Source organism: Notamacropus eugenii, chromosome 4 (genome assembly GCF_028372415.1).
Source record: "Notamacropus eugenii isolate mMacEug1 chromosome 4, mMacEug1.pri_v2, whole genome shotgun sequence".
NCBI classification, from domain to species: Eukaryota; Metazoa; Chordata; class Mammalia; order Diprotodontia; family Macropodidae; genus Notamacropus; species Notamacropus eugenii.
The window spans coordinates 39,328,382-39,341,487 of record NC_092875.1 but is presented as its reverse complement, the minus strand read 5'-3'; the positions used below and the strand labels follow the sequence as shown (position 1 = coordinate 39,341,487).

Genomic DNA, 13,106 nt, shown 5'->3' with positions numbered 1-13,106 from the left:
ATACCCAGTGACCATGGCTTTCAAACAGCCCAACATTTGTGCAGCGAGAATGAAAACTTTGGTAACAACTTGATTATGTGTTTTCACAGCTGAAAAAGTACAATTATGGAGAACAGAGGAACTGAGGAAACTACTCTGGTGCAGCACACTAAATACAACTGAGGATAAGTATGTGCATCTGACTATCCATTAGGAATTGGTATGTGGTTTGGAAATAATTTGATGACAGATTGATAAATCACAAGAATAGATTGCACTTAGAAGAGGTCAGAATCTAATGTAATTGTTGTTGTCTGAGTCTATCAGTCATGTCTGAATCTTCATGACCCTGTGGATCAACTGTCCATAGGGTCTTCTTGGCAAGGAGACTGGAGCGGTTTGCCATTTCCTTCTCTGGTGAATCTGGTGGATTCTTCTGTCAGGCAAACATTAAGTGACTTGCCTAGGATCACACAGCTAGGAAGTGCATGAACATAGATATAAACTCAGGTCTTGCTGAATCCAGGTCTAGTGCTCAAGTCACTCAGTTGTGTCCAACTTTTTGCAACTCCATTGACCACCTGTCTATGGGATTTTCTCACCAAAGATTCTAGAGTGGTAATTATTGTACCAACACCAAAATATTTTGTGTATGTTACAATTATTTCACATCACTGCACAAACAAATTACTAATAATAATATCTAATATTTATGTAGCATTACTATGTGCCAAACACTGTGCAAAGCACTTTAACAAATATTATTCTCACACAACAACCGTAGGAGGCAGGGATTATTGCTATTACCCTCACTTTACAGATTAGGAAACCTAGGCAAACAGGGGTAAAGCACCATGCCCAGGTTCACATAACTAGTAAGTGTCCAGTGCTGGACTTGAACTTAGGTCTTCCTAACTAACCCCAGGCTTGGCATTCTATCCATTGCACCAACTAGCTGCCTTTATCATGTTTCAAACACATGATCCTCTTTAATTCTAGTGCCTTCTGACTTTTGATTATCTCCAATTTATGCAGTCTGTAGCTTATTTATACAGCCTCTCTCATTAGACTGTGAACCTTTTGCTTTTCTTTGTATCCCCAGAACTTTGCAGAGTGCCCACCCATAGTAGGTGCTTAGTAAATGTTAATTGTCTGACCAATATGCTCTTAGATGAAATGATTTCACAAAGAAAAAAAATACATTTGTAATATAATTGGGCTGTTTGTTTGTTTGTTTTTAACCATCAAAGGTGCCATTAAGGAATCTGTAGAATGAACCTTTTAGACTATCATCGTGAACCCCTAAGCTGTCATGAATTCCTAAATGAAAACCACTGCTCCAGTCCAATCCCTCATTTTATAAATAAGCAAAGTGAGGCAAAGTGACTTGCCCAAGGTCACATGGGTAGCAAATACAGGTTCCTTCTGATTCTAGAGCTAAGTACTCTTTATACTGGACCAAAGTTTGTTGATTGATTGGTTGACTGATTGATTGATTGATTCAAGGATCTCAGGAGGGAAATGTTAACTTGTAGAACATTATTCTATGACTTCGCAAATCTCAATGTCATAGGACCATAAATGTAGAGCTGAAAGGGACTCTGGAAGCCATCTGCTCCAAAACTCTCATTTTACAAATGAGGAAACCAAGGTCCAGAAGGGTGACCAGGAAAGGCCTGCTGCAGAAGGAAGGATCTGAGCTGAGTCTTAAAGGATTCCAGGAGGCAGAAGTGAGGAGGGGGAGAATTCCAGGGATGGGGGAAAGTCAGTGAAGAGGCATAGAGTCCAGAGAAAAGAGGGGTAGGTGAGAGGAACAAGAAGAAAACCAGTGACACTGGATTGTAGAGTATATGGAGGGGAGTGAGATGTAAGGAGACTGGAAAGTGATTGTGAATGATCTTTAAAAGCCAGGGGATTTCATATTTGGACCTGGAAGTAAAAGGGAACCACTGCAAGGTATGGAGTAGAGGGATGATCTGAGCCTTAGAAAGATCATTATAGCAACAATCATTTCTGGAAATACCACCTCCCATTCCAGAGTCAATCATCCCTTACAACAAATAAAACAATTAAATAAAAATACCCTGTAATGACTACATCTGAGAATGTGTACAACATTTTGCGTTAGCACTTCCCCACCTCTGTGATTTGGAGAGGAGGTACCTTACATATGTTCTGTAGACTATTATTCAATCCCTTCATTTTTTACAAATGAGGAAATGGGATTCAGATAGATCAAATGCCTCGCCTGTGGTCATACAGCCATCGAATATTTAAATTCAGGTCTCTCTTGACTCTAAGTTAGAAATATAAGCTTCTCTATATATTGTATTTGTATGCCTAGTCAAATCAGTGCATCAATAGGCATTAATTAAGCGCCTACTATGTGTGCTGGGCACTATGCTTAGTACTGGGAATACAAAAAGGGACAAAAGATAGTGCCTGCTCTCAAGGACCTTATAATCTAATGGAAGAGACAGCATGCAAACAACAATGTACAAACAAGTTAAAGCCAGGACAAACTGGAGATGGTCAACAGAGGAAAAATGCTAGCATTAAAGGGAATTAGGGAAGGCTTCCTATAGAAAGTGGGGTTTTAGTTGGGATGTAAAGGAAGCCAGGGAGGTCAGTCATAGAAGTGGAAGACGGAGAGTGTTCCAGGCATGGGGAACAGTTGGAGAAAATATCCAGGGCTGAGAGATGGTCTTGTTTATGGAACAGCCAAGAAGCCAGTGTCACCAGATGGAAGAGTAACGTACTGGGGAGTAAGTGGTAAGAATACTGGAAAGGCAGAAGGGGTTCAGTTATGGAGGGCATCAAATGACAGACAGAGTATTTTGTATGTGATCCTGGAGGTAACAGAAAGCTACTAGGATTTATAGAGTAAGGAGATGACTTTAGGAAAATTACTTTAGTGGCTGAATGGAGGATGAACTAGAGTGGGGAGAGACTTGAGGCAGGCAGACCCCCCAGCAGGCTATTGAAATAATCCAGGCATGACCTGCACTAGAATGGTGGCAGCCTTGGAGGAAAGAAGAGGATATATTCAAGAGATATTTTGTTTTTGAGTTGTTCAACTGTGTCCAACTCTTCATGACCCCATTTGAGGTTTTCTTGGCAGAGATACTGGAGTGGTTTGCCATTTCCTTCTCCAGATCATTTTACAGGTGAGGAAACTGAGGCAAGTTGGGTGAAGTGACTTGCCTAAGGTCACACAGAAGGTGAAATTGACAAGCCTTGACAACAGCTTGGATACAGAGGAGGGGGGAAAGACAGTGAGGAATCCAGGATGACTCCTAGGTTGAGAGCCAGCAGGACTGGGAAGGATGGTGATATAAGGAGGAGGAGGGGAGAGTTGAGGGGGAAAGGAGATAAGTTTTAGACAGGCTGAGTTCGAGGTGTCTACTAGCTATCCAGTTTGAGAGGTCTAATAGGCAGTTGGAGAAGCTTTGCAAACTTTGTAAAATACTATATAAGTTTACACATATTATATATAATAAATAAATGTAAAATACCATATATAGTTTTTCTTTTTAATGATGTGATATACCATCCACTTTCTTTGTGCCTTAACCTTTTCCTCCATAGGCATTATTATTCATTCCCATTTTACAGATGAGGAAATAGGGTCAGCGATGCAAAGGGACTTGCCCATGATTACTTGGCTGCCTGAGTCCAAATCTAACAGTATAAGCACGATGCCATGCTGTCTCATTAACATCTACTGGAGTCACAAAAAAGAACAGGAAAATTTTAATTCCCAAAGTGCTTATCAAGAAAAGGAGGTGGACCCCACTCCCCCTGCATCCTGCCCAGTGCAAAAGCTCCTAAACTTGTCACCGTTGGCATTCCTGGAATTTGCCACTGAGGAAATCATTTGCATTCCTAGCTGGCTTTTTCCAAAAGCTCCGTCCCGTAGGAATTTTCATGAAACTGTTGAAGAAAGAGACCTCAGTTTTGTCTCTGACCAGTTCATCTTTGGGGGCATCATGCCAACCAACCTCCTAGAAAGTCATGTGGAGAATGAGAAAAATGCCCAAGTCCCTGCTAAGCTATTAAATGTCACCACAAAACACGAGTACCAAGAAAGTTTCAGCCCAAGCAAAAACAGGATTGTAGATATGTGCTGGCATGAGGAAAACAGATGAATCCCCTGGAAGCTACAGTTCACACAAAGAATTTCTGATTTCCCAAGTATCACATAACCTGGAACATCTTACATAGAGATCATTTGCTGAATGGCTATAGGTTTAATTCTGTTGTACCAGATGAAAATGCCCAGCATGCCTTTGTTACCACAAAATGTTATTTTTGAAAATAAGTGAACCATTAGTCACTGTGATGTGCAAAGATTCCATACAACAAACCTATAATAACCACCTACTCCCTGTATTACTATTATTAATTTTATTAATTATTAATAATATTTTATTAACTACCTAGAAGGCCCCAGGTCAGCAACATCACGGATCAGGGATTACCTTGGTCTGGGCAACTCCCTCTCCAAAATAATCATAACCCATCTATTATAACTTGGCCCAGAGCTGAAGTGACTTCCTCATGGCCACAAAGCAGGTAAATAGAAAAGGTGAGATTTAAACCTAGGTCTTCTTGTACTATAACCACTACTCCATAAGTCCTCAACTGCTGGGGAATCCAGAGACAAAAACAAAATAGTTCTTCCCCACAAGGAGCATGCATTCTACTGAAAGATACACTATGAACACAGATAAGTGAGCAAAAGGTAATCTGAAGGGGAAGAGAACAGTGATGACACCAACAGCCGCTGAGGGGTGGGGGAAGAGGCCCTAGCGGATAGAGTGCTTGCCTTGAAGTCAGAAAGACCTGAGTTCAGATTCAGTTTCAAACCTTTACTAGCTATGTGACCTGGGACAAGTCATTCAAGCTCTGCCTGCCTCAGTTAACTCATCTGTAAAATGTGGGTGATAATAGCTCCTGCTTCCTAAGGTTGCTATAAGGATAAAATGAGATAATGTTTCTCCTTTGCAAACTTATAAGGCATGATATAAATTCTAGTTATTTTAATGCTTTGAGGGGAGGACAATCAGGAAGAGCTGCATGGGAGAGCTTTTGTCTGAGCTGAATTTTAAAAGAAGACAAAGATTCTGAGTAGAGAGGAAAAGCAAGTAGACATGGTGGACCACATGCATGGAGGGTGTGGAAGGAATGTTGAGATCAGGGATAAACCAATCATGGACAGCTCTGAATCCAATGGGTAGTATTTATCATACAGGTTTTCTTGAAATGGAATTTGTATATATTCACTGTATATTTTGAATCTTCTCTTCCATTCTGCTGTGTACATGACAATGCTTTGTTTCTTTTCTTATTTTGTATTTAAGTTTGTATGTTCCTTTTTATTTTCTTCTTGTGTATTTAAGTTTAAAATAAATTAATCTTAAAAGCTTGTTTTTTAAAAAAGAATAAACCAATCATTTAGCTCAGCTGGGACCCAAAGTACACCTAAATTTCTATGGTAACTGTAGACTCTTTCTGTACCCAAGGCTGGCCCTAGGCTAATACAGTGAAGTAGGCAATCACCCATCTTTCCTTTGTCAATGAATCAATTAATCAAACAGCTTTTGTAAAGTGTCTACTATGTACCAGACACCGGTGGGTCCTAGGGTTACAAAAAGTGAACCAGTGCTTGTCGCTGAGGACAAAATGTGTGATTGGAGAAGTGAATGTTCATTTATTTGGGGTTAGGATAAGGACACTAACAAGTAGGGGAATTAAGGAAACTTCCCCCAAGAAATGGTGTGTGAGCAGACCTTTAAAGGAAGTTAAGCATTAGAAGGGGTGGAAGTAAGGAGAGAGGGCAGTGTAGGGCTTGGAGGTGGGGGTGTAGGCTGAGTTCAGGAGGTCAGTTTGGCTGGAACATACAGTGTATGAAGGAGAGCAACGTGCATCTGAACCTGAAGTTCCTTGAAAACCAAGGGGAGGAGGAGGAAGAAGGTCTGGAAGCACCTCGGGGCATAGGATTTGGGTATGGAGGGGGCCTTCCAGAATCCTCAGGTTTTGGAGGAGAAAACTGAAGCTCCCAAAGGGAAAGTATCTTAATCACCGTCACACAGGGAACAATTAACAGAGAGCAGATTCTTGGTCAAGTCTCTACCTCTAAAGTCCCTGAGCTTTCCATTATACTGTCCTTTCAAAAGTGAAAAAGGAAAGAAGGAGGGAAGGAAGGAGGAAGGGAAAGAAAGAAAGGAGGGAGGGGATGGAGGGAAAGAAGAGACAGAAAAAGAAACAAAGAAAGAAAAGGAAGGAAGGAAAGGAGGAAGGAAGGAAAGGAGGAAGGGAGGGAAGGAAGTGAAGGAAAGAAAGGAAGGGAGGAAGGGAAGGAAGAAAAAGAAAAGAAGGAAGGTGGGAAGCAAGGAATGAGGGAGGGAAAGAAAAAAGGGAGGGAGGGGAACAAAGGGAGGAAAGGGAGATAAAGAAAAAGAAACAAAGTAAAGGAAGTAAGGAATAAAGGAAAGGAGGCAAAGAGGGGAGGGAAAAAAGGAAGGGAGGGATGGAAGGAAGGAAGGAAGGAAGGAAGGAAGGAAGGAAGGAAGGAAGGAAGGAAGGAAGGAAGGAAGGAAAGAAGAAATTTTGTCATAATACAGTGAAGTAGGCAATCATCCACCTTTCCTTTGTCAATGAATCAATTAACCAACCAGCATTTGTAAAGTGCTGCCATGTACCAGGTGACAAGCAGTGTGCTGAATTTGGAGTCAGAGGTCCTGAGTTCGAATTTGAGTTCTGCCATTTACTCTATCTGTGTGCGACCTTGGGCGAGTCACTTCTTTGTCATGGCCTTGGGTTCCTCATCTATAAAAAAGAAAGAGAGGGTTGCAATAGATGATTTTCAGTCTGTAAATCTGTAAACCTATGAATATCTACTAGATGATCTTGGGCAAATCATTCTAGGGGTCTCTGTTTCCTCATTCATAAAAAGAGGGAATAGCGCTAGATATGAGGTCCCTTCTAGCTCTAAATTGAAGATTCTAAGAGCGCTGAGAAGGTGATGCTACCTAGTGACTAACTCAGGGAGGGGCACCCAAAATGGGGGTTTGAGCCTGGATCAGTAGAGAAGAAACACTCCCCCAGAGTACCTCCAGGACCCTGAGGAACTAGTGTAAGCAACTGTCTCTTGGATAATGAGCCCAGAGAGATAGTCGCTACAGATATATTTTGTACATACTTATGTGGATTCAGGCTATCTTTCCCACTAGAATGTAAGCCCCTTGAGATTATTTCACTCAGCACTGAGCCTAGCACATGATAAATAAATGCATAATAATTGCTTACTGATTGTTGATTGGCTCTATCCCATAAAACAACTGACCATTTAAACAGTGGTGTCTGTCATAACCTGAACTCTGCACTTTTCCAGGAAGGAGACAATGAACCAGATTCCTGCTGGTCCTCAGGAAAGTCCTGGAGATGATCCAATTGCACCTAAGACGCTGGTGAGCTTTGTGGGGTGAAGAGGGTCTAGGTTAGGGGAGTTTAACATGGAATCAGGAACTTCTTTTTTAAATGTTTGATAACTGTGTTTCCTTCATAATCCTATGTATTTTACTTGATGCATTGAAAAGCTCTGTTCTGAGAAAGGGCCCATAAATTTTCCCAACTTTTCAAAGGATTCCAAGCAAAAAAAAAGGTTTAAAACCCTTGCTCTAGGATATCAGCCACATTTTGAGAGGCATTCAACCTGACATTCAGAACTTCCACAGCTCCAAGGTAGACTGTCTGAAAGTGTCTGATCCTGTAAAACTCCTGAGAAAGGTTCCCACTGAAGTTGGTGAAACCTGGAGATTGTCAGCCCCTCCCAGCCTCCATCCATCACCGGGAGCCAAGAAAGGAGATTAGCAGTGGGCGAAGGTCCAGGTAGAACAGTCAGGTAATGACAGTTTGGGATCCCTGGCGCTTTCAGAGCTAACAAGGGGATCTTCGCTGTGTGCGGTGGGGGGTGGACAGCTCCCACTTGCCAGAAGGGAGATGGGAGCTTGCACAAAAGGCCCATTGTGGGGACTCAGAAAGTCTTTGTGGAGGCATCAATCATGAGTCACCTGGAGCTGTTTACCCCAGGACAATGTTGAGTGGGAGAGTAGGGGTGGGGAGGGTAGATGAGGGATCATCATAGACTGTGGGGAAGAGAGCCCCAATGAGGCCACAGCTTCTCCTAAAGCCGCTAGAGGAAAGGAACTCCTTTCTGTGGAGGTGATCTTGGCAGAGACATCTCAGTATGAAGGAAAAAAATTGAGGGAGAAGAGGAAGATAGAGGAGGAATTCTTGAAAGTCTCATAAGCATCACCTCCTCAGTGCTCTTGGGATACTCTTAGAATCATCAGTTTAGAGTTAGAAGGGACCCCATACCTAGTGCCGTTCCCTCTTTTTATGGATGAGGAAACTGAGGCCCTGAAAAGTGATTTGCCCAAGGTCACTCAGTAAATGCTCATAGGTTTACAGATTTAGATTGAAGATTGTCTATTACAACTCTCTCTCTCTCTCTCTCTCTCTCTCTCTCTCTCTCTCTCTCTCTCTCTCTGCCTGTTTCTTTCTCTCTCTTTGTTTCTCTCTATCTCTCTGTTTTTCTATGTCTCTTTCTTTTTTAAATTATTTTATTTGTTTTCAGTGTTCTACAATCACTTCCATATAACTTAGATTTTTCCCCTTCCTCCCCTCATTTCCCCCTCCCGCTCTGAGACAGCATACAATTTTATATAGGTTCTACACATACATTCCTATTAAATACATTTTCACCTTAGTATGTCTCTGTCTCTCCCCCTGTCTCTGTTTCTCCGTCTGTCATTGTCTGTCTGTTGTTCTGAGAGAGAGAGAGAGACAGAGACAGAGAGACAGAGAGAGAGAGAGAGAGAGACAGAGACAGAGACAGAGAGAGACAGAGACAGAGAGAAAGGGAGAGGGAGAGGGAGAGGGAGAGGGAGAGGGAGAGGGAGAGAGAGAGAGTTTCTAATTTGGGCCTTTGTACCCTCAAAGCCTGGCACCATGCTTGAGCTATTAAGAAATGCTGAATGCTGATAGAAGCATACTATTCACCCTCTTTTTTTCTTTGTTTTTTCTTTCTCATGGTTCTTCCCATTCGTTTTAATTCTTGTATACAACAAGACTAATGTGAAAATATGTTTAATAAGACTGTATATATGCATGCTATCTTTGGGAGGGGGAAGGTAGGGAGGCACAGAAAATTTAAAACTTCTGGAAGTGAATGTTGAAAACTAAAAATAAATTAATTAATTTGTAAAAAAGAGCTGCTGAAAATGCTTGTTGGTGAATTGATTGTTTGGCTGATCATCTACTTATATGTTTGGATCTTTCAACAAAATATAAGCTCCTTGAGGTGGACTGGTTTTTTTTTCTCCACCAGCACCTAGCTTAGTACTTAGCACATAGAAGGGGCTTAATAAATATTATTTATTGCCTGACCCTCGGGGAACCTTGGGCTCTTCATCTATGAAATGGGGACAGTGGCACCATATGGCTGGTGTGAGGATTTAAGAAGAAACTATGAAAGATGCACTTTATAAACATCAAATGACAGGAATTATTATCAGAAGGTAAGTAAGGCAGTTTTCTTCTCCTCATTCTATTTCCCTTTAAGTGTAGAGGGTGTGATCAGGAATTGTTTAAAGAAATCTGACAGAAGGTACAGACATCACCCTCGAGGTGATTGATGACATCTCCCTGGAAGATACTGGTCAGTTAGAGAAGGGTGAAACATAAAGTCTTTCTTCTGCCTTTGAAAGCTGTGGGGATCATTGTTAACACCACACCGGGTCCATTGATATGAGTTGTAGCTTCTGAGGATGACTGGACTGGGTCATTATCAAGTGAGGTAATATTTGTGTGAAGAGACTCTTGGTGCAGTGCCTATTACACAGTGGGCCCTGCATAAATGTTTATCCCCTCCTATCTGCCTTCAGAGCTCTTTTAGACCTGAGCCCATAAAAAGGGAGCTGACCCAATGGATCTGCTGAAGAAATCAGAACCAGAGCTGAGACAGCTGAGGAGAGAGATGGACTAAATCCAGAGAACAGTCTTAGGTCCCTGGGTAGGAAACAGAGTCTGCCCATCCAGGCAGTAAATGAGTTCATATCTTATCCTCAAGGCAATAGGGAATCAGGGAAGTTTTCTGAGGAGTGGTGTGCTCTCTGTGGTTAGACCTGTGGCTGTTTGGTCATTTTTCAGCCATGTCCAATTTGTCATGACTCCATTTTGGGGTTTTCTTGGCAAAGATACTGCAGTGGTTTGCCATTTCTGTCTTCAGCTCCTTTTACAGATGAGGAAACTGAGACAAACAGGTGAAGTGACTTGCCCAGAGTCAAATAAGTTTCTGAGGCTGTATTTGAACACCAGTCTTCCTGCCTTCAGGCCTGGTGCTCTATCCTCCTAGCTGCCCCAATTAGACCTGTGCTTTACAGATATCAATCTAGCAGGTGTGAGAAGGATAGATGGGAGAGGGGAGAAGCTGGAGCCAGGGGCACCAGCTAGAAGGCGTCTAATTGGGCCTAGGGAACTCAACCCTAGTATTTTTAGCCAGGTGTCATGACTCCAAATCCAGCACTCCCAAGTGAAGGAATTGGGCTAGAGCATTAAGAATATTGGTAGGAGATAAGGCAACCAGGATAGTAAAGGGATTTGAGAAAGAACTAGGGATATTTAAACTGAAATTTTAGAAGGGAAACTGAGTCTCAGAGAAATCAAATGACTTGGTTAGTGTCAGAGGCGAGCAACCCCAGTCCTAACAAGGTTAAGTTAGAGCTTTAGTTCCAAAGGTGGGGTGGCTAGGCAGTGGAGAGAGCAGAGAGAGCATAGACATCTAGTACAGACATCTTTCCTAGACATGAGCTTACATTTAGATGTTCCTAGGAGAAAATCAAGGTAGGGGCAAATTGTTCCAATCAGTATTTAACAACCAGCTGTCTGGAAGGGGTGAATGTACCAACAAGACACTTTTCATGATAATCTCTGTCCATCCTTTCTTGAGTCAAGACTATGAACAAAACAAGAAATCAAGCCCTGATCTGCACATTTTTGTGATTTTTCAAGGTATACTGAAAATTTCACCACACAGCTGGAAAGGCTATACAAGCTAACTCCAGCACACTCCTAAAGCAAAGCAAGTTAAATTCCAGGTTTTCTCTGGGAAATAAACTGGGGGTAAGGGGAGGGAAAAGGAGGGGAAGGGCATATGTGATTTGTGAGATCCCTCCAAGACTGAATCAGTCCATAAACCCAGATCATGGAGCTTTGGAATACAGGTTACATAACATGGGCATACAAAACTATCCTGAACTATTCCTTGTAGCTTTTTTTAATTTACAATTTTTAACTTGTCTGTTGAAGAAAACATTCTCTCTCTCTCTCTCTCTCTCTCTCTCTCTCTCTCTCTCTCTCTCTCTCTCTCTCTCTCTCACACACACACACACACACACACACTCACTCACACTCACACATTCACACAGAAAGATTTCTCTAATAACTTGCACAGAACACCTTTCATCCACAGACAAACCAACAGGGGCTTTCATGTTTTGAGGGCTGGGTTTTTCCATTTGGAGACACACAGGTTTATTTAGAAAGAGAAGACTCTCAGCTCACTTTCAACCACCTTCATTTTACGTCTTTGGCCCCAAATACTGCATTGTTTCAGTTTGACAGCTGGTCTCCCCCAAACAGAGAGAGACCTGACATGCCACCACAAAGCAAGAAAGAAGGCGGAGGGAAGAGGGGGGAAAGATAAAGAAATAGGCAAACTATTTCCTGCAATGAAACTCAATCCAATTTGACTTAAAAATAGCCAGGAAATCCACACCTAAGAGACTGGCTAAAAAAAGATCCCCGTGATAGGTCCCCAAAATGCCAAGATGTCGTTTGTCTGCGTCGTTGGCTGCAGGCCAACGGGACACAAATGGAAACCTTTAAACCACAGGCTTCAATTGGTGTCAAGAGGGAAAAGTTTGGGTTTGAATGTTGAATAGCAGACAGAAATGTGGCTGAAGGTTCCAATCATCCTATCATCTTTCACAGAGAAAGGAAGAAAGAAAAGGCCTCTTGGCAGGGCAGAAATTTGGGGAAAGTTAATAATCAACCACATCTCCTCTGACTTAGAAGCATGATTTAAAGGGGTTCTGCCCAAATGGATAAGGACAGAGCAGATGATTTCTCAAGGTACCAGCCAGTCCTGGGATAATATGATTGTCTCTACTGAGTCATCAATCAATAACCTTCCTCTCAGGGTTGTTGGGAATGATTTCTATTTCTTATCTATCTCATATATATTCATTTATGTGCATAATGTCTTCCTAGATAGAATATAAGCTCCTTGAGGGCATGTGTTTTTTGAGGATCTGGTTTTTTTTATCCTCAGTCTATAAATGTTTGTTGATTAACTTATTATAGTAAATATAAGGTAAGTTGGGAAGGGGAAAACATTAACAATGAAAGTACCAGAATGATTTTCCATGGTTCCTGATCTGAACCTTAAAGGAAAAGACAGAGGAGAAGAGAAATATATTTTCCAGGTGGTGTCACCAAGGAGATTTGGACGCCAGAGATGGGGTTGGGTCAGGCAAAATCACCCCACTGTTCCACTCTTCTGTGGAAGTGCTGCCCAGGCATGAGGGACTGCCTGTGTGACTACCTCATATAATGAACAGAAATCAGTAGGAGAAGGGATGAGAAGTTTAGGGAACAGTCAATAAGCCAGTTTAGGCAGTGAGGTGGTGAGTTCAAATTCAGCCTCAGACACTTACTAGTTGTGTGACCCTGGGCAAGTCCCTCAGCTGGAGAAGAAAGCCATGTCATGAGTGTCCAAGAGAGCTAAACCTCACCATCCCTCCGTAAGTTGCTTAAACTGGGTAGAGTTCCAACATAAACCAAGAATACTTGGTGATATGCTCATAGACTTTGAGGCCATGAGTCTAAGCTCCTCCTCTTGCAGATGAGGAAACTGAGACTTCACAAGAGGTAAATTGACCAGCCCAAGGTCACACAAATTTCCAGGGAAGCCTGAGTACAATTGAGCATTTTTGCTGTATTTATTCACATTCCTGTAATATCTTTGGCCTAATGTATTTTCATGTCAGGATCTCACTATC

General features: G+C 42.0%; 1 protein-coding gene across 7 annotated transcripts in view; it reads right to left on the bottom strand.

The window, feature by feature from the left end:
- Nucleotides 1–13,106, bottom strand: part of LOC140499363 (uncharacterized) — a 121,796-nt gene that overhangs the window by 25,117 nt on the left and 83,573 nt on the right. For 3 of the 7 annotated variants that reach the window (XR_011965411.1, XR_011965407.1, XR_011965409.1), the window contains one exon: nt 6,684–6,810. The exons of the other annotated variants lie outside the window; for them this stretch is intronic. The gene's annotated coding sequence lies outside the window, so the exon portion shown is untranslated. The remainder of the gene's footprint in view (nt 1–6,683; nt 6,811–13,106) is intronic. 7 annotated transcript variants of the gene reach the window in all.